Source organism: Mesoplodon mirus (assembly GCF_964341445.2).
Source record: "Mesoplodon mirus genome assembly, chromosome: 3".
In the NCBI taxonomy this organism is placed as follows: domain Eukaryota; kingdom Metazoa; phylum Chordata; class Mammalia; order Artiodactyla; family Ziphiidae; genus Mesoplodon; species Mesoplodon mirus.
In genome coordinates this window covers 164,744,110-164,770,385 of record NC_138978.1, presented here as the reverse complement: position 1 = coordinate 164,770,385, position 26,276 = coordinate 164,744,110, and positions in this window count along the sequence as shown.

Here is a 26,276-nt window from a genome sequence, read left to right as displayed (position 1 = left end):
TCAAAATGGACTAGGGACCTAAATGTAAGATCGGATACTATAAAACTAGAGGAAAACATAGGCAGAACACTCTTTGACATAAACTGCAGCAATATATTTTTAGATACATCTCCTAAAGTAATGGAACCAAAAGCAAAATAAACAAATGGGATTTAATTTTAAAAGTTTTACACAACAAAGGAAACCATAAACAAAATGAAAACATAACCTATTTACTGGGAGAAAATATTTGTAAATGATGTGACTGACAAGTGCTTAATTTCCAAGATATACAAACAGCTCATACAGCTCAATGTCACAGAAAATCAACCAAATCAAAAAATGGGTAGAAGATCTAAATTGACATTTCTCCAAAAAAGACATACACATGGCCAAAAGACACATGAAAAGATGTTCAACATCACTAATTACTAGAGAAATGCAAATCAAAACTACAACGCGGTATCACCTTGCCCCAGTCAGAATGGCCATCATCAAAAAGTCTACAAATAATGAATGCTGGAGATAGTGTGGAGAAAAGGAACCCTCCTACACTGTTGGGGGGAATGTAAATTGGTACAGTCACTATGGAAAATAGTATGGAGGTTCTTTAAAAACTAAAAACAGAGTTAACAATATGATCCAGCAACTCCACTCCTTGGCATATATCGATAAAAGACAAAAATTCTAATTCAGAAAGATACATGCACCCCAATGTTTAGAGCAGCACTATTTACAATAGCCAAGACACGGAAGCAACATAAATTCCCCTCAACAGATGAATGAATAAAGAAAATGTGGTATCTACACAATGGAATATAACTCAGCCATAAAAAAAAGAAATAATGTCTTTTGCAGCAACATGGATGGACTTAGAGATTATCATACTAAATGAAGTAAGCCAGACAGAGAAAGATAAATATCATACAATAGCACTTACATGTAGAATCAAAAAAAAGATACAAATAAACTTATTTACAAAACAGAAATAGACTCACAGACATAGCAAATTTATGGTTACCAAAGGGGAAAGGGGATGTGGGAGGGATAAATTACGAGTTTGGGATTAAGAGACACACACTACTATATATAAAATAAACAACAAGGACCTACTGTATAGCAACAGGGAACTATATTCAATATCTTGTAATAACCTATAATGGAAAAGAATCTTCCCTGGTGGCGCAGTGGTTGAGAGTCCGCCTGCCGATGCAGGGGACACGGGTTTGTGCCCCGGTCCAGGAAGATCCCACATGCTACGGAGCAGCTGGGCCCATGAGCCATGGCCGCTGGGCCTGTGTGTCCAGAGTCTGTGCTCCACAACGGGAGAGGCCACAACAGTGAGAGGCCCGCGTACCGCAAAAACAAAACAAAACAAAACAAAACATGTTTTTCCTTATGGTAAAATGCAATTAAAAAATATAGGAAGACTGATGGAGTTAGGAAATTATCATTATATGCTAAAATTGGCAGGTAAAAGTTTGAAGATAGCTGTATATTCATATATTTTAAAAGTATTTCACCAAAGTTATTTATTAATTACAAAGGGGGAGTTTTTTAAGTAGAGGAACTTAGAAAACAACATTTTATCCCAGTCATCAAAGCTAACACAGCCAATTTGGGAGCATACTGACATTATGTGCCTCCTAATAAGATTCACTGAGGAGAATACACTATCACTTCAGTAGTTTTCTTGCCAAAAATGCATATCCTGAATCTAATCATGAGGAAACATCAGACAAATCAAAACTGAGGAACATTCTACAAAGCAGATGGCTTAAAGTCTTCAAAAATATCAAGGTCAAAAAGCACAAATAAAGGCTGAAGAACGATTCCAAATTAGACACTAAAGAGATGTGACAACTAAATGTAACACAGGACCCTGGATTTAATCCTGGACTAGAAGCAATCAATTGCTATTCAGGACATTATTAGAACAATTGATAAAAAGGATAAGGTGACAGTATTGTATTAATATCAAATTTCCTGGTTTTTATAACTCTAATCTGTTTATGCAAGACGATGCCATTTTTCTTAGTATATGCACACTGACATATTTAAGTATAAAAGAACATGATGTTTTGATCTTGTTCAAATATTTTTTCCAGGAACAAACATATACAGTGAGAGAGAGAGCAAGAAAATGGATAAAATACAAATGTTTGGTGGAAATGAGTAAAAGGTATCTGAGACTACCTGACAATATTTTAAAACTTTTCTGTACATTTGAAATTACATCAAAATATACTTCCATATGAGCCAATATGAAGTAATAGAAGATGAATTCACCCTCTTACCTGAAACAACTAAAAAATGCACAAAATATATAAAACAATGGCTTTCTAGCTATAGGATATCAGGCAGTAGAAGGTAATGATCATGAGAAAATGGAAAAAAATGAGGGAAGAACTACAATTGTTCTACTTTATTGCCTGGGGAGAGCTTCCACGATGCAGAGCAAGGGAGGGGAAACCAAGACCAAGCCCAGGAATCTCCCTGAGTTGAGGAGATTCAGATGGGATACTGGGAAGGCCAATGTGACCAGAGTTCAAAAGGCAATGTACTGAGTAGAAGAAATCTTCACTGAAAGAGAACTACAAAGGGTCTGCCTCAAGTCTTTAGCTGAGTACTAATCAAAGTATGCATGTAAAGAAATTACCCAAGGCTGGGGAAAGACACACCCAAAGAAATAGAGGGAAAATTCTGAGAGCTCACACATGGCCACAAGTAATTTACATTCCCACCACTATAGTAGAAAAACCTTTTAATTCACATGGGTATTGCTGTAGTAATGGAGGAAAAGTCATCCCTAGATAACAGCTTCTTTGGTGCCACCTAACAGAGCTTAAAAATATAACTCAAAAAGATCAAATGGTTTTCAAGTAACTTAACTATGTCCCAGAACACAGCTCAAGAATATTTATAGAAATATGAAAATATACAGAATTCCAAAAAGGTAAAATGCAAAACTGTTGTCATCTAACCAACAATTCTGAGACATGTAAAGAAGATAAAAAATAAAGCCCATACTGATGAGGAAAATCAGACAATGAAAATAGGTGCATAAATGACATGAACGATGGAATTAGTAGACAAGGATATTAACAGTTATTATGACTATTTTCTAGTTGTTGAAGTAGGTAGAAGAGATCATGAATGTTAAACAAAAACAAGGAAGATATTAAAAGACCCAAACTGTACCTCTAGAGATAAAACTACAATGTGAGAGATGAAAAGTACACTGGATAAGATTAAAAGCAGATTAGACTCTACGAAAGAAAAGATTAGTGAACTTGAAAACATAGCAACAGAGAAAAAGACAGGATAAAGAAAAGAAAAGAAAAAACCAAGCATCAGTGACCTTCAAACTTCTGATTTACCTGTAATTGCAGTCCCTGAAGAAGTGACACAGCATACAGAAAAAAATATTTGAAGAAATAGCCAAATTTTTTTCAATTTTAAAAATATTTTGAGAAAAAAATGATCATTATAAATAACATAAATTCATACTTATTATACCTCTGATATTTTTGTTCGCCTAGGGAAAAGCATAGCCAAATAAAAACAATTAGAATTATAATAATTCGGTGGCAGCTGATATTAAATAACAAAACTGAAAGTTTCTAATACCAGCAGCAACCTATTAGGAAAAAAAGTTAATTTGTTGCATCTTGGTTGCAGTATAAAATACCTAAAGAAAAACTTAATAAGAAACTAACAAAACTCTATTAAGAAAACAAACTATATTGTTTTTAAAAGAAACCTTTAAAAAGACTTGGGAATTATATTGAATATATTGTAATAACCTATAATGAAATATAATCTTCAAAAAATAAAAAAATTAACTGAATCACTATTCTGTACACCTGAAACTAATGCAGTATTGTAAATCAACTACATTTCAGTAAGAGAGACAGAGAGAGGAATAAAGAGGGAAAAGAAAGAAAGAAGGAAGGAAGGGAGGAAAGAAAGAGAGGGAAGGAAGAAAGGAAGGAAGGAAGGAAGGAAGGGAGAGAGGGAGGGAGGCTCCAAATTTGAGTGTCTACACACAACTTCAGGGAAACTGTTCCCATTAATCCATATATTTTTAAAAGTTTATTTCATTTTTGATAATCACTGTAAACTAGCAGGTCCAAAACGTCTAATAAACCCCAAGCTTGATGGCACACAAAAAGCTACATAAAGGCACACTGTACTAAAATTGTTTAAAATCAGTAATAAACAGAAAATGTTTTTTATGACACTATTTTTTATTAGTTTCTGCTTTATAACAAAGTGAATCAGTCATACATATACATCTGTTCCCACATCCCTTCCCTCCTGCGTCTCCCTCCCTCCCACCCTCCCCATCCCACCCCTCCAGGCAGTCACAAAGCACCAAGCCGATCTCCCTGCACTCCGTGGCTGCCTCCCACTATCAAAACTACAATGAGATATCATCTCACACCAGTCAGAATGGCCATCATCAAGAAATCTAGAAACAACAAATGCTGGAGAGGGTGTGGAGAAAAGGGAACACTCTTGCATTGCTGGTGGGAATGTGAATTGGTACAGCCACTATGGAGAACAGTATGGAGGTTCCTTAAAAAACTACAAATAGAACTACCATATGACCCAGCAATCCCACTACTGGGCATATACCCTGAGAAAACCATAATTCAAAAAGAGACATGTACCAAAATGTTCATTGCAGCTCTATTCACAATAGCCCGGAAATGGAAACAACCTAAGTGTCCATCATCGGATGAATGGATAAAGAAGATGTGGCACATATATACAATGGAATATTACTCAGCCATAAAAAGAAATGAAACTGAGCTATTTGTAATGAGGTGGATAGACCTAGAGTCTGTCATACAGAGTGAAGTAAGTCAGAAAGAGAAAGACAAATACCGTATGCTAACACATATATATGGAATTAAAAAAATATATCATGAAGAACCTAGGGATAAAACAGGAATAAAGACACAGACCTACTTGAGAATGGACTTGAGGATATGGGGAGGGGGAAGGGTAAGCTGTGACAAAACAAAAGAGAGGCATGGACATATATACACTACCAAACGTAAGGTAGACAGAAAATGTTTTTTAAAAATTTAGAAGAAAAAGGAAACATACACAAGAATGACAACAGACTTCTTGTCAGAAACAGTACAAGAAAGAAGAGTAGTGTAACATCTTTAAAATACTGAAAGAAAAATCTTTCAACAGGGAATTCTATACCCAGTGAAAGTTTCTGTCAAACTGAAGGTAAAATGAAGGCTTTTTAAGACATACAAAAGCTGAAAGAATTCACTGTAAGCAGACCTGAACTACAGGAACTGTTAATGACAGCCCTCCAGTCAGAGAGAAAACAATATTCAGTCCCTTCAGTCAGAAGTAAAATACTATTACTTGAAGGTAGAACATGGTTATTTTAAAATGCATACTATAAACCCTAAAGCAACTATTATAAAAGAAAAAAATTATAGTTTATAAACCAAAAAGGAGGTAAAATAGAATTATAAATATTACTGAATTAATCTAAAAGAAAGGAGAAAAAGAAGATAAAAGGAACAAAGAGCAGATGGAACAAACTAACAAATGGCAATACAGTAGATTTAAACCCAATCATATCAATTTCCATTAAATATAAATGGTCTAAATACTATAACTGTCAAATTAGATAAAAAGCAAGATGAATTATATGTTATCTATAAGAATTCCACTATAAACCTAAGGATGCAACTAGGTTAAATGTAAAAGGATGGTAAATTTATACCATGATAACACAAATCAAAATTACATCAAATAAAAAATTAGTAGACATGCAAATAAGCAGGAAAATGTGACTAAACTAGAGACAAAGCTGTCAATAGAAACTGATGCTGGAATTTTTATAGAAACCTTAAAGTAGCTGTTAACATTATGCTCAATGACATTAAGAAAAAGGTGGAGCTAATGTGTGAACCAATGGAGAAATCTTAGCAAAGAAATAAAAACTAAAATAACAACCAAAAAAAGTCTAGATACTATACTGGAACAGTATATTATCTGAAGTTTTAAAATTTTACTGGGTGGGTTGCTTCTGCTACATAATGTAAAAAATTTAAATTGAACTCACAAAAAATAAAATATAATAAACTCTAAAATGTTACAAGTCACTCATAAGAGAGAAGGGACCCAGTGTTGCTTGCATTCTTGTTGGAGCAGTAGCGGAAGAGAAATCTGCTGTAGACAACATAAGATGAAAACAGCTGGAAACTTCCATTATTAAAGCTCAAGTGAGGGTTGGCATGACAATTGATCTCTATAAGCCTCAGACTCAAGGGGAATCTGCACCCATCCTCAATTCCTTTCTATGAGCCTTTCCTGAGTACTTTTGAGAAAGACTCGGGTCAGAGCAGGAGAGAAAATGTCACCCCATGAGGTGCAGATGAGAAGGTTCTGTTGAAGTCTCAAATGGAGCTGAAGAACTGAGGGAAACTTCATGATAGTTCAAAACCTTTCACTAAATTCCAGGCAGTGACTGTCTACAACAGGGATGCAGAAGGAAAACTGAGGGAGTACACCTGAGGTACAGGCTCAGGGGGTCAGCTGAAGTCTGAAAGAATTGCAAAAAATGGAAAGAAATCCAATTAGCATTTTAGGCCTTTCTCTGAGTATAGGATGTGGCCTTTGGGTGCTAGGGCAAGGGCACAACCATCAAGTGAGAATGCCCTGAGCAACAGCAGCATGGGTCCTGCAGAAGTCTGAAGATAGAGCATGAAAACTATGAGCAAAAATACATGCACTCCAAGCTGTACACTGAGTACAAGGCAGTAGCCTCTGCACACAAAGAGGGGGCAATAGACCTAGAAATGAGCCATGAACACGACCCACTGGAGCACATGAACATGGCCTAATGAAGTCTATTGACACACAATAGGATAGTCTCAAACCCTCAGATCCAAAGTTTTGCTAAAGAAAAGGTTCAGTGCCTGCCCTCATATAATCTAAAGGCTTGATGAACTGAATCTAACAAAAGGAAAAAAAAAAAAAAAGGCCTACACCAAGACCAACTCAAAAACAGAATGAGTGCAACCCCTAAAAGTTCCTTGGCAGAAAAAGCAGTACTCATTTTTCAGTATCAATACTACTTACCTCAGGCTTTACTATTATTTTAGACATGTAATCCAAACACATGAAGTAAAAATTTGTGGCCCACCATGAAGAGAAGAAACGGTCAATACAAACAGACACAGAGGAGACTCAGGTGGAAATATATATATATGTATATATTTCTAATGCAGAAGGTAAAAAGAAATTTAACTGATGGAGAATTTCATCAAAGAAATGAGAACTATAAAGAAAAAGAACCAGGGAGTTAAACTAAATCTCTCTCCCCTACTAAAAATGAAACCTCATTGTAGTAGTTCCTTTAAATAAAGTCTAATTACCACTGTCTTTTAACAAAAAAATAACCATACGGATGTAATATGTGAAAAACTTTTTTCAATGGGACCATCATGTTAAACTGAGTGAACTGTATTTAAGATGAAATAAAACTAAAACATCAGTAAGTGCTAACACAGGTTAATATATTATACAAATTGAAATAAAAATATTAAAAAAATTTAAATGCTACAAAGCATTTAAAATAAGGGAAGGAAGGAATAGTAAATGACCTAACATATATGTTATTGGAGTCCTAGATGGGAAAGAGAAAGAGAGAAGACACAGAACAAATAGTCTAACATATAATGGCCAAGAATTTTCCAAAATTGAACAGACATCAAACTCAGCAAAACTCACCCTAGATAGATATCAAGAAAATTACACTTAGGCACATTATAGTCAACTTCTAAAAATCAAAGATAAAAAGATCTTAAAAGCAGACAAAGAAAAAATTACATAAAATGGTATAACAATACTAACATTTGCTAACTTCTCATTAAAAACAATAGGGACAGGAGACAACAGAACAACATCTTTAAAGTGTTGAAAGAAAAACTCTTTCAATCTATAATTCTACCTCCAGAGAAAATATCTTTCAAAAATAAAGGAAATAGATATTTTCAGACATTCAAAGGCTGAAAAAATTGTTTTCTAACAGAACTTTACTTTTTAAAAATGCCAAAAATTTTACTTGGAGGAAAATGATACCATAAAGAAACCTGACTTTGAACAAAAAATGAAGGACACCAAAAAGAGTAAGTAGCAAATACCAAAAATTATACATACAAAAACACACAGGCAAAGAGTAGGAGGGTGGTAAATAGAAGTATATTGTTGTAAGATTTTCAAATTGATCATACAATAATAGAATATACTTTAAAGTAGAATATGGTAAGTCAAAATGCATAGAGCAACAACTTACAAAAACATGAAAATAACTAAAATGTCAATAGAGAAGAAAAAATAGAATACTGAAAAACACATGAATCACCAAAAAAAAAAGTAAAGAAAGAACAGAGGAACAACATATGAGATACATATAAAACAAACACCATAGTGGCATACTTAAATCCAATTTAGAAATAAAAATATTAATTGTAAGTGGACTCAACATGCCAATTAAAAAGCAAAAATTTTCATACATGATAAGTAACACTTTCAATATGAAGAAACACATGGTATAAAGTAAAAGAATAAAAAGAAAATAAAGTAGTATAAGTACATAGCATAAGAAAGCTATGCAAATTTTTAGTATCACACGAATTAAACCCAAACACTGAGTATTACAAACAATTAAGAGGAAAATTTGAGAATGAGGAAATGGACAATTCACCAAGAAGAAAAAGCAATCTTAAAAATATAGGTAACTAATAACAAAGCTCCCCAATACATTAAGCAAAACTAAAAAAAACCTAAAGAAACAAATCCACAATCAAAGTTGGAAATTTTAACACCCTTCTCTAGGCAACAGAACAAGGAGACAGCAATCAATAAGGATATTTGAATAACACTGTCACAACTTGGATAAAATAACATTTAGATAACCCTACACCCAAATGCAGCAGAATATATATATTTTTAACATCTTTACTGGAGTATAATTGTTATACAATGTTGTGCTAGTTTCTGCTGTATAACAAAGTGAATCAGCTATATGTATACATATATCCCCATAACCCCTCCTTTTGCATTTCCCTACCACCCTCCCTATTCCAACCCTCTGGGTGGTCACAAAGCACCCAGCTGACCTCCATGTTCTATGCAGCTGCTTCTCACTAGCTATCGACTTTACATTTGGTAGTGTATGTATGTCAGTGCTACTCTCTCACTTCATTCCAGCTTACCCTTCTCCCTCCTCGTATCCTCAAATCCATTCTCTATGTCTGCGTCTTTATTACTGTCCTAGTCCTAGGTTAATTAAAACCATATTTTTCAGATTCCGTATATACATGTTAGCATATGGTATTTGTTTTTCTCTTTCTGACTTACTTCACTGTGGGACAGATTCTAGGTCCACCCACCTCACTATAAATAACTCAATTTCATTTCTTTTTATGGCTGAGTAATATTCCACTGTATATATGTGCCACATCTTCTTTATCCATTCATCTGTCGACGGACACTTAGGTTGCTTTCATGTCATGGCTATAGTAAATAGTGCTGCAATGAACACTGTGGTATATGACTCTTCTTGAATTCTGGTTTTCTCAGGGTATATGCCCAGTAGTGGGATTGCTGGGTCATATGGTAGTTCTATTTTTAGTTTTTTAAGGAACCTCCATACTGTTCTCCATAGTGGCTGTATCAATTTACATTCCCACCAACAGTGCAAGAGGGGTCCGTTTTATCCACACCGTTTCTAACCTTTATTGTTTGTAGATTTTTGATGATGGCCATTCTGACTGGTGTGAGTTGATACCTCATTGTAGTTTTGATTTGCATTTCTCTAATGATTAGTGATGTTGAGCATCCATTCATGTGTTTGTTGGCAATCTGTACAACTTCTTTGGAGAAATGTCTGTTTAGGTCTTCTGACCATTTTTGGATTCACTTGTTTGTTTTCTGGATATTGAGCTGCATGAGCTACTTGCATAGTTTGAAGATTAATCCTTTGTCAGTTTCTTTTTATCCTTCAGTTTGTTAATATGGTGTATCACATTGATTGATTTGCATATATTGAAGAATACCTGCATTCCTGTGACAAACCCCACTTGATCATGGTGTATGATCCTTTTAATGTGCTGTGGGATTCTGTTTGCTAGTATTTTGTTGAGGATTTTTGCATCTATGTTCATCAGTGATATTGGCCTGTAGTTTTCTTTTTTTTGGACATCTTTGTGTGGTTTTGGTATCAGGGTGCTGGTGGCCTCATAGAATGAGCTTGGAGTCTTCCTCCCTCTGCTATATTTTGGAAGAGTTTGAGAAGGATCGGTGTTAGCTCTTCTCTAGTTTGATAAAAGTCGCCTGTGAAGCCATCTGGTCCCGGGCTTTTGTTTGTTGGAGGATTTTTAATCACAGTTTCAATTTCAGTGCCTGTGATTGGTCTGTTTATATTTCTGTTTCTTCTGGGTTCAGTCTTGGAAGGTTGTGGTTTTCTAAGAATTTGTCCATCTTCAAGTTGTGCATTTTATTGGCATATAGCTGCTTGTAATAATCTCTCAAGATCCTTTGTATTTCTGCAGTGTCAGTTGTTACCCCTTTTTTCATTTCTAATTCTGTGGATTTGAGACTTCCCCCTTTTTTTCTTGATTAGTCTGGCTAATGGTTTATCAATTTTGTTTATCTTCTCAAGAAACAGCTTTTAGTTTTATTAATCTTTGCTATTGTGTTCTTCATTACTTTTTCATTTATATCTGATCTGATCTTTATGATTTATTTCCTTTGCTATCATTAGGGGGTTTTTGTTCTTCTTTCTTTAATGGTTAGGTTTTTTATTTGAGATGTTTCTTGTTTCTTGAGGTACGACTGTACTGCTATAAACTTCCTTCTTAGAACTGCTTTTGCTGCATCTGATAGGTTTTGGATCCTCGTGTTTTCATTGTTCTTTGTCTCTAGGAATTTTTTAATTTCCTCTGATTTCTTCAGTGACATCTTGGTTATTTAGTAGTATATTTTTTAGCCTCTGTGTGTTTGTATTTTTTTACAGTTTTTTTCCTGTAATTGATATGTAGTCTCATAGCATTGTGGTCAGAAAAGATACTTGATACAATTTCAATTTTCTTAAATTTACCAAGGCTTGGTTTGTGACCCATGATATGGTTTATCCTGGAAGATGTTCCAAGAGCACTTGAGAAGAAAGTGTATTCTGTTATTTTTGGTGGAATGTCCTATAAATATCAATTAAGTCCATCTTTTTTAATGTGTCATTTAAAGCTTGGGTTGCCTTATTTATTTTCATTTTGGATGATCTGTCCATTGTGGAAGTGGGGTGTTAAAGTCCCCTACTTTTATTGTGTCACTGTCAATTTCCCCTTTCATAGGCTGTTACAATTTGCCTTATGTATTGAGGTGCTCCTATGTTGGGTGCATAAATATTTACAATTGTTATATCTTCTTTTTGGATTGATCCCTTGATCATAATGTAGTGTCCTTCTTTGTTTCTTGTAATAGTCTTTATTTTAAAGTCTGTTTTGTCTCACATGAGACGCTACTCTAGCTTTCTTTGATTCCCATTTTCATGGAATATCTTTTTCCATCCCCTCACTTTCAGTCTGTATGTGTCCCTAGGTCTGAAGTGGGTCTCCTGTAGATAGCATATATATGGGTCTTGTTTTTGTATCCATTCAGCCAGTCTATGTCTTTTGGTTGGAGCATTTAATCCATTTACATTTAAGGTAGTTATCAATATGTATGTTCCTATTGCCATTTTCTTAATTGTTTTGGGTTTGTTATTGTAGTTCTTTTCCTTCTCTTGTGTTTCCTGCTTAGAGAAGTTCCTTTGACATTTGTTATAAAGCTGGTTTGGTGGTGCTGAATTCTCTTAACTTTTGCTTGTCTGTAAAGTTTTTAATTTCTCTGTCAAATATGAATGAGATTCTTGCTGGGTAGAGTAATCTTGGTTGAAGGTTTTTCCGTTTCATCACTTTAAATATGTTCTGCCACTCTCTTCTTGCTTTCAGAGTCTTCACTGAAAGATCAGCAACTTTATGGGGATTCCCTTGTATGTTATTTGTTGTTTTACGCTTGCTGCTTTTAATATTTTTCTTTGTATTTAATTTTTGGTAGTATGATTAACATGTGTCTCATCATGTTTCTCTTTGCATTTATCCTGAATTGTACTCTCTGTGCTTCCTGGATTTTATTGACTATTTCCTTTCCCATGTTAGGGACGTTTTTGACTATAATCTCTTCAAATATTTTCTCAGTCCCTTTCCTTTTTTCTTCTTCTTCTAGGACCCCTATAATTCAAATGTTGGTGTGTTTAATGTTGTCCCAGAGGTCTCTGAGACTGTCCACAATTCTTTTCATTCTTTTTTCTTTATTTTGCTCTGCAGTAGTTATTTCCACCATTTTATCTTCCACCTCACTTATCTGTTCTTCTGCCTCAGTTATTCTGCTGTTGATTCCTTCTAGAGAATTTTAAATTTCATTTATTGTGTTTTTTATCATTGTTTTTATGCTCTTTAGTTTTTCTAGGTCTTTGTTAAACGTTTCTTGTATTTTCTCCATTCTATTTCCAAGATTTTGGATCATATTTACTATCATTACTCTGAATTTTTTTTCTGGTATACTGCCTCTTTCCTCTTCATTTCTTTGGTCTTGTGGGTTTTTACCTTGCTGCTTCATCTTCTGTGTGTTTCTCTGTCTTCTCATTTTGCTTAACTTACTGTGTTTGGGTTCTCCTTTTTTCAGGCTGCTGGTTCATTTTTCCTTTTGTTTTTTGTGTCTGCCCCCAGTGGGTAAGGTTGGTTCAGTGGCTTGCACAGGCTTCCTGGTGCAGGGGACTGATTCCTGTGTTCTGGTGGATGAGGCTGGATCTTGCGTTTCTGGTGGGCAGGACTGCACCCAATGGTGTGTTTTGGAATGTCTGTGAGTTTAGTGTGATTTTAGGCAGCCTCTCTTCTAATTGGTGGGGTTTTGTTCCTGCCTTCTTAGTTGTTTGGCATGGGGCATCCAGCACTCAAGTTTGCTAGCCATTGGGTGGAGCTGGGTCTTAGTTTTGAGATGGAGATCTCTGGGATAGCTCTCACTGATTGATATTTACTGGAGCTGGAAGGTCTCTGGTGGACCAATATTCTAAACTCAGCTCTCCTACCTCAGAGGCTCAGGCCTGACAACCAGCTGGAGCACCAAGACCTTGTCAGTCACATGGCTCAGAAGAAAAGTTTGAAAAAAAGAATGAAAAAAATTTTTTTTAATAATTAGTAAAAAAAAAATTATTAAAATAAAGTAATAATAAAAAAGAATAGAGCAAATAAACCAATAAACAAATCCACCAATGATAACAAGCCCTAAAAACTATACTCTTATAAACATTAAAATCAGAAACAAATCAGTCACAGACAGCAAACCCCAAGTCTACAGTTGTTCCCAAATTCCACCACCTCAATTTAGGGATGATTTGTTGTCTATTCAGGTATTCCACAGATGCAGGCTATATCAAGTTGATTGTGAGAATTTAATCTGCTGCTCCTGAGACTGCAGGGAGAAATTTCCCCTTCTCTTCTTTGTTTGCACAGCTCCTGAGGTTCAGCTTTGGTTTTGCCTCCACCTCTGCATGTAGGTCGCCCTCAGGCATCTTTTCCTGCCCAGACAGGATGGATTTAAAGCAGACGCTGATTAGGGGGCTCTGGCTCACTCACCCTGGGGGGACGGAGCGGTTCAGTAGTTATTATTGGAATGCAGGGTGAGCCTGTGGTGGCAGAGGCCAGCATGACGTTGCAACAGCCTGAGGCACACCATGTGTTCTCCTGGGGAACTTGTCACTGGATCATGGGACCCTGGCAGTGGCATGCTGCACAGGCTCCAGAGGGGTGTGGATAGTGACCTGTGCTTCCACACAGGATTCTTGGTGGCTACAGCAGCAGCATTAGCGTTTCATGCCTGTCACTGGGGTCCAAGCTGATAGCCACAGCTCGTGCCCATCTCTGGAGTTCATTTAGGCAATTCTCTGCCTTCTGTTGGCAGACAGGGAAGGAATCCCCTCTCCTTGCACACTCCAAAACAATGGTCTCTTGTCTCTTAGGCAGGTCCAGATTTTTTCCTGGACGCCCTCCAGGCTAGCTGTGGCACACTAGCTCCCTTCAGGCTGTGTTCACGCAGCCAACCCCAGTCCTCTCCCTGGGATCTGACTTCCAAAGGCAGTCTCAGCTTCCTGACCACACCCACCCCGGCAGGTGAGCAGACAAGACTCTCAGGCTGGTGAGGGCTGGTTGGCACCAATCCTCTATGCAGGAATCTCTCTGCTTTGCCCTCTGCACCCCTGTTCCTGCACTCTCCCCCATGGCTCCAAAGTTTCCCCTCCATCCACCCCTTTCTCCACCAGGGAAGGGTCTTCCTAGTGTGTGGAATCTTTTCATTCTTTATAGCTCCCTCCCAGAAGTGCAGGTCCTGCCCCTATTCTTTTGTCTCTGTTTTTTCTTTTTTCTTTTGCTCTACCCAGGTATGTGGGGAGTTTCTTGCCTTTTGGGAAGTCTGAGGTCTTCTGCCATTGTTTAGTAGGTGTTCTCTAGGAGTTGTTCCCCATGTAGATGTATATTTGATGTATTTTGGGGGAGGAAGGTGATCTCCACGTCTTACTCCTCCACCATCTTGAAGGTGGCCCAGAATATTTTTTTCTTAACAGGACTTAGAACATTCACCAAGATAGACCATGTCTGGGCTATAAAACAAGTTTCAAAAAATTTAAAGGGATTGAAGTCATATTCCCTGACCAAAATGGAATTGCATTAAAATTCAAAACAAAAAGTAATTGGAAAATATCTAAATATTTTTAATTTAAATATACTCTTGTAAGTAATTTACGAGTCAGTAGAGAAATCAAAATAAGTTAGAAAATAGTCATTCACTTAAAAAATTTATTTAAAACAGAACATCAAAAATAAAAAGAAATCTAAATTGATAAAGGGCATCTATAAAAAATGACAACTAATGTCATACCTAATGATGACATATTGAATGTTGAAATCAAGAATAAGACAAAACCATCACTTTTCACCATTTATATTGAACTTCAATGGCCAGTGCAATAAAACATGAAAAAGAAATAAAAGAGGCATACAAAAGTGAGAACAAAGAATTTAAATTGTCTTTTTTTTGCATGAAACATGATTGCACATGAAAGAAATCAATCTTTAAAAGTGAATAGAACTAATAAGTGAATTTAGCAATGTCACAAGATATAAAGTCTTTTTACAAAAATCAATTGTATTTATATATACTAGAAATGAACAATAGGAAAATAAATTTTCAAAAACAACACCATTTACATAGCATCCAAAAATATAAAATACTTGGGAAAAAATATAACAAAAGAGGTATAAGGCCTCTACATTGAAAACTAAAAAGTAAAATTGCCAAAAAATTTAAAGACAATTCAATTAAAATGAAGACTATATTATGTTCATGAATTGAAAGTCTTTATATTTTAAGACATTAATTTTCACAAATTTTGTTTATGTAGTGAATGAAATTCACAGAAAATATCTGCAAGTGTTTTCATAGAAATTGGTAATTACTTCTTAAATTTTATATAAACATGCAAAGGACATAGAATTGCCAAAACAATATTGAAAATAGAAAACTAAGTTTGAGGATTTATTCTAGTTGATTTCAAGAGTTACTACAAAGATGCAGTAATCAAGACTGTGGTAATAATGGCAAAAGTATAAATGAATAGTTTAATGAAATAGTCAAGAAATAGTCCTACATATAAACAGTCGAGTGATATTCAACAAGGGTTCCAAAGAAATTCAATTTTTAAAAGTATTGAATACGCACTAGGAGAAATAAAGCAAACCCCTACTCATACCATGCTCCCAAATTAACCTGAGATGAATATGGACTTAAATGTAATAGCTAAAGCTATAAAGTCTCTAGAATAAACCGTATGAGAACATATGAGTCATTACATCGACTGTGTAGTAGGAAAAGGTGTTTTTTCATTTTGGATATATAAATAAACTAACCATAAAAGTAAACAAAGTAAACAATTGGAATATGAAAGCAATACCACTTACAATAGCATGAAAATATCCTTGATATTACTCTGATTCCAAAATCAAAGACATCGCCAGAAAAGTACAGTCCACTATGCCTCATAAGCATAGATGAAAAATCTTCAACAAAATAGTAGCAAAGTGAATTTGGCAACATTTATAAAGGATTATGTACCTTGACCAAGTAGATTTAGTCCAAGAATGAAAGGCTGGTTTAGCATCCAAACATCAATTAATATAATATACATATCTTAGTATATTAATAGAATATAGAATAAAAAGAACAGTAACAAATCATATAATACCGTATTAATAGAATAAAAGACAAAAAACCACATTATCATATGCAGATAGGTCCAGAAAAAGCATTTAAGACAATCCAACACTCATGCATGATAAAAACCCTCAAACTAGGGTTAAGAAAGCTTTATCAATTTGACTGTATTATTTCTACTGCTGCCATAACAAATTACCACAAACTTAGTAGCTTCAAACAACACAAAGTTATTATCTTATAATAATATAATAACAAAATATCAGCAGGGCTTCTTTTTTTGTTTTTGTGGATGTTCTAGGGAACAATCCATTTTCTTGCCTTTTCCAGCTTCTAAGAATGGCTGCATTCCTTGACTCATGGCCCCCCTCTTCCATCTTCAAAGTCAGCATAGTAGCATCTCTCTGACACTTTTTCCATCATCACATCTCTTTCTCTGACCATGGCCAGAAAAAATTCTCTGCTTTTAAAGACATGTGTGATTAGAATCGGCCCTACTTCATAATCTAGGATAATCTCCCCATCTCTAGGTCTATAACCTTAATCTCTTCTGCAAAATCCCTTTTCACAGGTAAAGTAACATATCCTTGGGTTCTGAGAATTAAGATATGGACATCTCTGAAGGGCCACAACCAATATTATATTTCATGGTGAAAGACTGAATGCTTCCCCCTAAAGTCATGAGCGAGACAGGGGTGTCTGCTTTGATACTTATATTTAACATTGTAGTGGAGATTCTAGCCAGAGTAATCACACAACTAAGAGGACTAAAAGGTATCCAGAAGGGAAAGAAAGAATTAAATCTCTTTATCGTCAGATAATATGATCCTATATGTATAATATTCAAGGATTCCCTGTCCCAACATACAGACAAACATATGGTAACTGCTAGAATTAATAAAAAAAGTTTAGTAAGGTTGCAAGCTACAACAATGATCAACATAGAAAAATCAATTATTTTTCTATATAATAAGCAATCAACAGTTGGAAATTCAAATTTAAAAAAATTCCATTATTGAAAAGAGTAAAATATTTAAGAGTAAAATTATCAAAAGTAAGTCCTATACACTGAAAACTATAGAATATTGCTGGGAAAAATTAAAGATCTAAATGAATGGAAAAATATTTCTTGTTCATAGTTTGGAAGACTCAAAATCTAAAAGACATCAATTTTCCTCAAACTGATCTATATATTTAATCTCAGCAGTTTTTTGTAGTAATAAGCAAGCTGATGCTAAAACTGTATATGAACCTAAACTTCAAAGGACCTAGAATAGCCAAAAACAATTTTGGGGAAAAAAGCAAAGATAGAGGACTTAACACTACCTGATTTCAAAACTTACTATAAAGTCAAAGTAATAATGACAATGTAATATTGGCCCAAGATAAGCATATAGATCAATGAAATAGGATTGAAAGTCCAGAAATAAGTCTTATATTTATGGTCACTTGATTTTCAACAAAATTGCCAGAACAAACCCATAAGGAAAAAACAGGTTTTTTTTTAACTAAAATGATGTTGAGACTATTGGAAATCTAATTGCATTATACAATGAACATGGGCCCTTCACAAAATACAAAGAACTTAACTCAAAATGGATCATGGACATATATGTAAAAATTAAAACTATCCAACTTCTAGAAGAAAACAAAGAAGAAAATTTTGTAACCAAGGGTTGGACAAAGAGTTGTCAGATGTGACACTACAGGAACAAGCCACAAAAGAAACAACTGATAAATTAGACATCATCATAATTTAAAACTCTAACCCTTCAAAAGACTTCATTAAGAAAGTCAAAGGCAAGCTACAGACTGGGAGAAAATATTTACAAATCATCTATCTGATAAAGGTCTTGTATTCAGAATGTATAAAGACTACTTCTAACTCAATAATAAGAAGCCAAACAACCAATTTTTAAATATGTGTGAAAGATTTGAATAGACATTTCACCAAAGAAGATACAGGAGTCATTAAAGAACACATGAAAAGATTCTCAGCATCATTATTCGTTAGGTAAATACAAACAGAAACCACAATGAAATGTCACTATACACCTAGTATAGTGGCTATAGTAATCAAGGACAGATAGTAACAAGTTTTGAAGCAACCAGAACCTTGTGTATTGCTGATGAAAATAGAAGAGTTCAACCACTTTGGAGAACAGATTGGCAATTCCTTAAGAAGCTAAAAACAATAAGTCTAGTTAACATATGATGATCATTTCATAATATATACAAGTATTGAATCATGATGTTGTACACTTGAAGCTAATAATGTTGTAAGTTAATTATAATTCAATTGGGGGAAAAAAAGCTAAACACAAAGTTACCATAGAACCCAGCAATCCAGTTGCTAAGAATCTACCCCAAAATAATGAAAATATATGTCCACACAAAACGTGTACAGGAATGTTCATGGCAGCTTTATTCATAAAAGCCAAAAACTTGGGGAAAAAACCCAAATGCTCATCAACTGGTAAATGAATGAGCAAATTGTGGTATATCCATATGATGGAATATTATTCACCAGTCCAAAGGAACAGACTACTGATGTATGCTACAATAAGGATGAACCACAATAACATTATAATGAGAGAAGCCAGCTGCAAAAAAAAGTGTTACATGATTCATTTATATTAAATGTTTATAAAGACATTTATAAAGATATAAATTTGATCAATAGTAGCCAATGGCTATGAGGGTGAATGGGGATTAACTATAAATAAATATGAGGAAACTTTTCTGGGTGATTGAAATATTCTAAAACTGGACTGAAATGATGTTTGCATCATCTATAAATTTAACAAAAGCACTGAACTGTACACTTGCAAAGGATGGTTTTCATAGTATGTAAGTTACACCTCCCTAGCTATTAAAAATATCTTTGGGAATAAATTTAATGAAGGTAGCCTAGACCTTCATACTGAAATCTATGTAACATTGCTCAGGGAGATTAAATTTTGGAGGATCCAATATTGTTAAGATGTCAGATTCAGCATCATCCCAAACAGTATTTCAAAGTCTTTCTTTGTAGAAAACAATAAAATAATACCAATTTTTTTTATAAATGCAAAGTCACCAGAATATATCAAGTAATCTTGAAAAAGTAAAACAAAGTTAAAGATTTACACTGAGCTTATGACAATCTAAAAAGCATTGTTGTATTGGGTTTAGACCTGAAAAAGATTTCAGAAATATACCCACACATACAGGATCAATTGATTTTCACAAAGATACCAAGATAATTCAATAGGGGAAATGAAAGTCTTTTCAGCAAACATGGCTGGACCAACTAAATAACACTTAAGAAAAACTAGGGAATTGCCTGGCGGTTCAGTGGTTAGGACTTGATGCTTTCATCTCCAGAACCTGGGTTCAGTCCCTGGTTGGGGAACAAAGATCCTGCAAACTGTGTGGCATGGTCAGAAAAAAAAAGAAAGAAAGAAAGAAAAACCAAAATTTCAACAACTACCTACACTATAACTCAACAAGGATTTTATATATATATATATATATATATATATATATATATATATATATATGCTAAAATACTTCTAGAAGCAAACATAGGAGAATGTCTTTACAAATTGGAATTGCCAAAGATTTCTCAGACAGGACAAAATAAAGCCATAGTACTGTTAAGAATTATATATAAGAACTATTAAGAAAGTAAAAAGGCATGTCACAATTTGAGAGAAAATATTTGCAATACATATATCTGACAAAAAATTTGTATCCAGAATAAAGAATTCTTACTAGCTAATAAAGGACAAACAATCAAATTACCAAGTAGACTGCAGACTTGAACAGACATTTCACAAAAATAAGACATGAGCACATACTATAACACAAAGGTAGCACATAAGTAGATATTCAAAACCATTATTTAGCAAAGAATTCCAAGTTTAAAAGGACAATTAAATATCACTTACTATTTCAAAGCAACTGGAAGAACTAAAATTTAAAAGATAGACAACACCAAATGTTGCTGAGAATATGGAAAAAGAACCCAGACAGAAAAGAGTGCCTCTAGTGTAAGATTCCATTTACATGATATTTAAGAACAGGGAAGACTAATTAATCTATGGTGATAGAAATCAAATCAATGGTTGCCAGTTAGATGTGGGAATTGACTACAATTGGCATGAGAGATCTTTCTAGGTTATGAAAATGTTCTACATCTTGATTGTGGTGTTGTGTGTATATGTCAAAATTCAGTAAAATGAATACCTGAAATTTCTAAATCTCACATTATGTCAATTTTGCTTCCCCAAAAGAGAGTGAAGCTATAGCTAGAAAAAGTTTACAAAGCAAATAATTCTTCAAAATTAACATTTTTGGCACAAGTTTTCATCCTAATATTTGTGTGTCTGTAAATCATCTGAAAACTCATCATGTACTTTAAATGAAATAAACTCAGTCTTCAAAAAAGCCCTAGAGTACTGAAACCACAGTGTATGGACAAGCCCTCCATCCAAAAGCAGCTACACCATCACATTATGCAGAAGGGCAGTGTCTTTCTATTTCCATCACTCTTCTATTTCTACTTCTACCACTTAACTTCTACCACACAGATATTTTCATTGCAGGCTAACTGGTCATGTGACCTTGCCTGTATAATCCATCAAACGCCTACTCCTGCTCCATAAGAGTAGTTTTGTTATGTGTTGCTTTGTTCAAGTCTTGCATCATTTTCGATGAGACATAAATATTTTCTGGACTGCCTGGAAGACCTTTTCTCATGACTATAATGCCTGATTGTGGCTATTCCTGCCTCACATAGTGAACGTCCTCAGATAAAGATAGAAGTTAAAAGCTGTTCTGTGTGATAACTAGGGATTTGCTCTTTTTTTTTTTTTTTTTTTTTTTTTTTGCGGTACTCGGGCCTCTCACTGTTGTGGCCTCTCCCGTTGCGCAGCAGAGGCTCCGGATGCACAGGCTCAGCGGCCATGGCTCACGGGCCCAGCCGCTCTGCGGCATGTGGGATCTTCCCGGACCGGGGCACAAACCCATGTCCCCTGCATCGGCAGGCGGACTCTCAACCACTGCACCACCAGGGAAGCCCTGCTCTTTAACTCTTTAATGCCTATATACATGGGTCACACTTGAGCCTAATAAATATCACCTTCTCTTGGCAGAAAACCCAGGAAGAGTAGCAATTAGAGTAGCAATTAGAAGTGTGAGGATCATCCCATTTTGCATTTCTCTGACCTTATACCACAAACAGTGAGCCCCAACTTTCAACTGATGAAGCAGATAGAATTGGCACCACTCATTCTTTATTCAGTAAGTTTTTAAATTCCTCTTAAGAGTTTAATAAGTTAACCACTAAGACATCTCCACCAGAAGTTGTTTTCAGCCTATAATCTGCCTAGATTTAAAATCGATCAATCATGCTTTCCCAACTAGAGTTACTGCACTTTTGAATATAGTGTTCATCACTGTGTTTTTACAAATTCTGTGTGTCACAGTACAGCATTAATCCCACACAGTTCTCATAGCCTACGTCTAAGAGGTGGTCACACAATCGGGGTGAGAACACAGGTGCAAGAGCTTGAATCTCTGATGTATGTGGGTGGCTATTTGAAATGACATACAGTCTAGAAAAAAAACCTCAACATTAAGAAAGGATAAAGAGGAGAACAAGACTTAGTGAATAATGAGTAGCAAGATAGGAAGAGACTTAAGAAAATCTAGGCAGGGTTTATGAACAGGAAGGTGAATGAAAGAAACTCTCCCATAGGTCCAAGCAGAAAACCAGAAATATGCTGATGTCAGTGCATAAGGCAGGAAAGGTCACAAAAAAAAAAAAAAAGCAACATTACTAATGGACTTTCAAAAGGAGCTAAAAATACTGAGGGTTACTGACTTCTGGCAAAAGAAAGTGACATGCAGATTAAATGTCCTTCCTCCATTCAGGGAGGATGAGGGTGACTGAACAGCATGTTTTTTTCTGAACCAGATGAAGCGAAATGTCATTCATTATCATTTTACCTACCCATATGGTAGTAAATCCCATTGAGGACATGTTCACTTGAAAAAGAAAGGAAGCTCTGAATTATGTTAATTTTACATATCCAAATGGAAAGTACTTGGGAAAGCTTAGAAAATCTAATAATATTCTGATTTATTTCTTGATTCTACAACCCAAGTTTAGAGAAAAACTTTTAAGAATATGCCATCACCATTGCTCACAGTTCTAACCTTATAATATTCATCACAAGCTATTGGAAACATGCCATGTTCTGACACAGGGAGATGTGGCCCTTTTTCAAACCCAATGTGGAGCATTATTTCAGAATGGTTGATATTCTTGACCTTGGCAAATAAAGAAAGAAAATAGCATATGCTAGATAAATGAGAGTTAAAAGGAGGTATTTCATTATTATTATAGAATTCATAAATTTCCTTAGTCACCAAGTCTTCTAGAATTTATCCCCCACATATGGTGAGCATCTTTCATATTCGTGTTTTCTTTATCCAAACACCAGGAGTTTTGCTCTCCTTCTCTATGTAACACCCTGAATGGATAAAAACAATGGTGCCACTGACCACCCCCCACATCAATAGGGGGTGTCAAACAACATTGAGAGCAGATTCACAAACACACACCATTTGTAATTGTCTCTCTGCTTCCAACCTTGCCTATCTACCCTTCACATTCCTAAATTCATCCACATTCCAAAAATGCAAACCTGTTTATGTCACTCTCCTGTTTAAAAACCTTCAAAACCTCTTAATAGCTTCAAAATAAATTCAAACTTCATACCACGGTCCAGAAGGACATTCATGGTCTGCTTCTTGCCCCTTGTCCCAGCCTTCTCTGTTGACTCTCCTCACAGTCACCCAAGGTTTCGCCATTCATTACCATTCATGGTAAACTTTGCTGTTCCCTGCACACATTATGCTGTCACATACAGCTACACTCTTCCTGTGTGATCCCTCTACCTGGAGTACCAAGACCAGCCCCATCTCCAGTGCCCCAACCAGGCTGATGTCTCCTTTGCTTTAAGACTCTGATCAAACATATCTTCTCCTTCAGAGGATTTCCTAATGTTCTCTCTTCAATAATATTCCACTGGGAGACCTTCAAGATGACAGAGGAGTAAGACATGGAGATCACCTTCCTCGCCCAAAATACACCAAAAACACATCTACACGTGGAACAACTCCTACAGAACACCTACTGAACGCTGGTAGAAGACCTCAGACTTCCCGAAAGGCAAGAAACTCCCCACTTACCTGAGTAGGGCAAAAGGAAAAAGAAAAAAAAGAGACAAAAGAATAGGGACATGACCTGCACCTCTGGGAGGGAGCTGTGAAGGAGGAAAAGTTTCCACACACTAGGAAGCACTTTCACTGGCAGAGACGGGGAAAGGGGTGAAGCTTTGGAGCCACAGAGGACAGTGCAGGAACAGAGGTGCAGAGGGCAAAGCGGAGAGATTCCCACACAGAGGATCAGTGCTGACCAGCACTCACCAGCCTGAGAGGTCTGCCTGCTAACCCGCTGGCCAGGACGGGTAGGGGCTGGGAGCTGAGGCTTGGGCGTTGGAGGTCAAACCCCAGGGAGAGGACTGGGGTTGGCTGTGTGAACACAGCCTGAAGGGGGCTAGTGCACTACAGCTAGCTAGGAGGGAGTCCAGGAAAAAATCTGGACCTGCCTAAGAGGCAAGGGACCATTGTTTCGGGGTATGTGAGGAGAGGAGATTCAGAGCACCGCCTAAACGAGCTCCAGAGATGGGTGTGAGCCACGGCTATCAGCACAGACACTAGAGACGGGCATGAGACACTAAGGCTGCTACTGCAGCCACCAAGAAGCCTGTGTACAAGCACAGGTCACTATCCACACCTCCCCTCCTGGGAACTGGTGAAGCCCGCCACTGCCAGGGTCTCATGATCCATGGACAACTTCCCTGGAAGAACACATGGTGTGCCTCAGGCTGATGCACTGTCATGCCAGCCTCTGATTCTGCAGGCTTGCCCCATATTCTGTAACCCTCCCTCCCCCGGGCCTGAGTGAGCCAGAGCCCCCTAATCAGCTGCTACTTTAACACCATCCTGTCTAGGCGGTGAACAGATGTCCTCAGGTAACCTACACACAGAGCCGGGGCCAAACCCAAAGCTGAAACCCAGGAGCTCTGTGAACAATGAAGAGAAAGGGAAATTATTCCCAGCAGCTTCAGGAGCAGCAGATTAAATCTCTACAATCAACTTGATGTACCCTGCATCTGTGGAACACATGAATAGACAACAAATCATCCCAAAATTGAGGTGGACTTTGGGAACAACTGTAGACTTGGGGTTTCCTTTCTGCATCTAATTTGCTTCTGGTTTTATGTTTAGCTTGGTTTAGTATTTAGAGCTTATTATCATTGGTAGATTTGTTTATTGATTTGGGTGCTCTCGTCCTTTTCATATATATATATATATTTTTCCATTTTCTCTTTTTGTGAGTGTGTATGTGTATACATCTTTGTGTGATTTTGTCTGTATAGCTTTGCTTTTAGCATCTGCCATATGGTTCTGTCTGTCCATTTTTTTATATTTTATTTTTTTGTATAGTTTTTAGTGCTTGTTATCATTGATGGATTTGTTTTTTTTGGCTTGGTTGCTCTCTCTTTCATTACTTTTTTATTTTATTTATGTTTAAGAATATTTAAAAATTTTTTAATTTTAATTATTTTATTTTATTCTTTCTTTCTTCCTTCCTTCCTTCCTTCCTTCCTTCCTTCCTTCCTTCCTTCCTTCCTTTCATTCCTGTTTTTCTGACAGTGTCTTGGTCCTTTGGCCAGGTGTCAGACCTGAGCTTCTGAGGTGGGAGAGCCAAGTTCAGGACATTGGTCCGCCAGAGACCTTCTGACTCCACATAAGACTAAACAGCGAAAGCTCTCCAAGAGATCTCCATCTCAACACTAAGACCCACCTCCACTAAATGACCAGCAGGCTACAGTGCTGGACACCCTATGCCAAACAACTAGCAAAACAGGAACGCAACCTCACCCCTTAGCAGAGAGGCTGCCTAAAATCACAATAAGATCACAGATACCCCAAAACACACCACTGGACATGGTCCTGCCCACCAGAAAGACAAGATCCAGTCTCATCCACCAGAATACATGCAACAGTGTTCCCCTCAATGAGGAAGCCTACACAACCCACTGAAGAAAACTTACCAACTGGGGACAGACATCAAAAACAATGGGAACTACGAACCTGCAGTCTGTGAAAAGGAGACCCCAAACACAGTAAGTAAAGCAAAATGAGAAGACAGAGAAACATGTGGCAGATGAAGGAGCAAGGTAAAAATCCAACACACCAAACAAATGAAGAGGAAATAGGCAGTCTACCTGACAAAGAATTCAGAGAAATGATAGTAAGGATGATCAAAAATCTTGGAAATAGATGCGAGAAAATAAAAGAAACATACAAGGACCTAGAAGAACTAAAGATCAAACAAACAATGATGAAGACGACAATAAATGAAATTAAAAATTCTCTAGAAGGAATCAATAGCAGAATAACTGAGGCAGAAGAATGGATAAGTGAGCTGGAAGATAAAATGGTGGAAATAATTACTGCAGAGCAGAATAAAGAAAAAAGAATGAAAAGAATTGAGGACAGTCTCAGAGACCTCTGGGACAACATTAAATGCATCAAGTGCTCATGGAACATTCTCCAGGATAGCCCATATCTTGGGTCACAAATCAAGCCTTGGTAAATTTAAGAAAATTGAAATTGTATCTAGTACCTTTTCTACAATGCTATGAGACCAGATATCAATTACAGGAAAAAATCTGAAAAAAATACAAACACATGGAAGCTAAACAATACACTACTAAATAACCAAGAGATCACTGAAGAAATCAAAGAGGAAATAAAAAACTACCTAGAGACAAATGACAATGAAAACACGATGACCCAAAACCTATGGGATGCAGCAAAAGCACTTC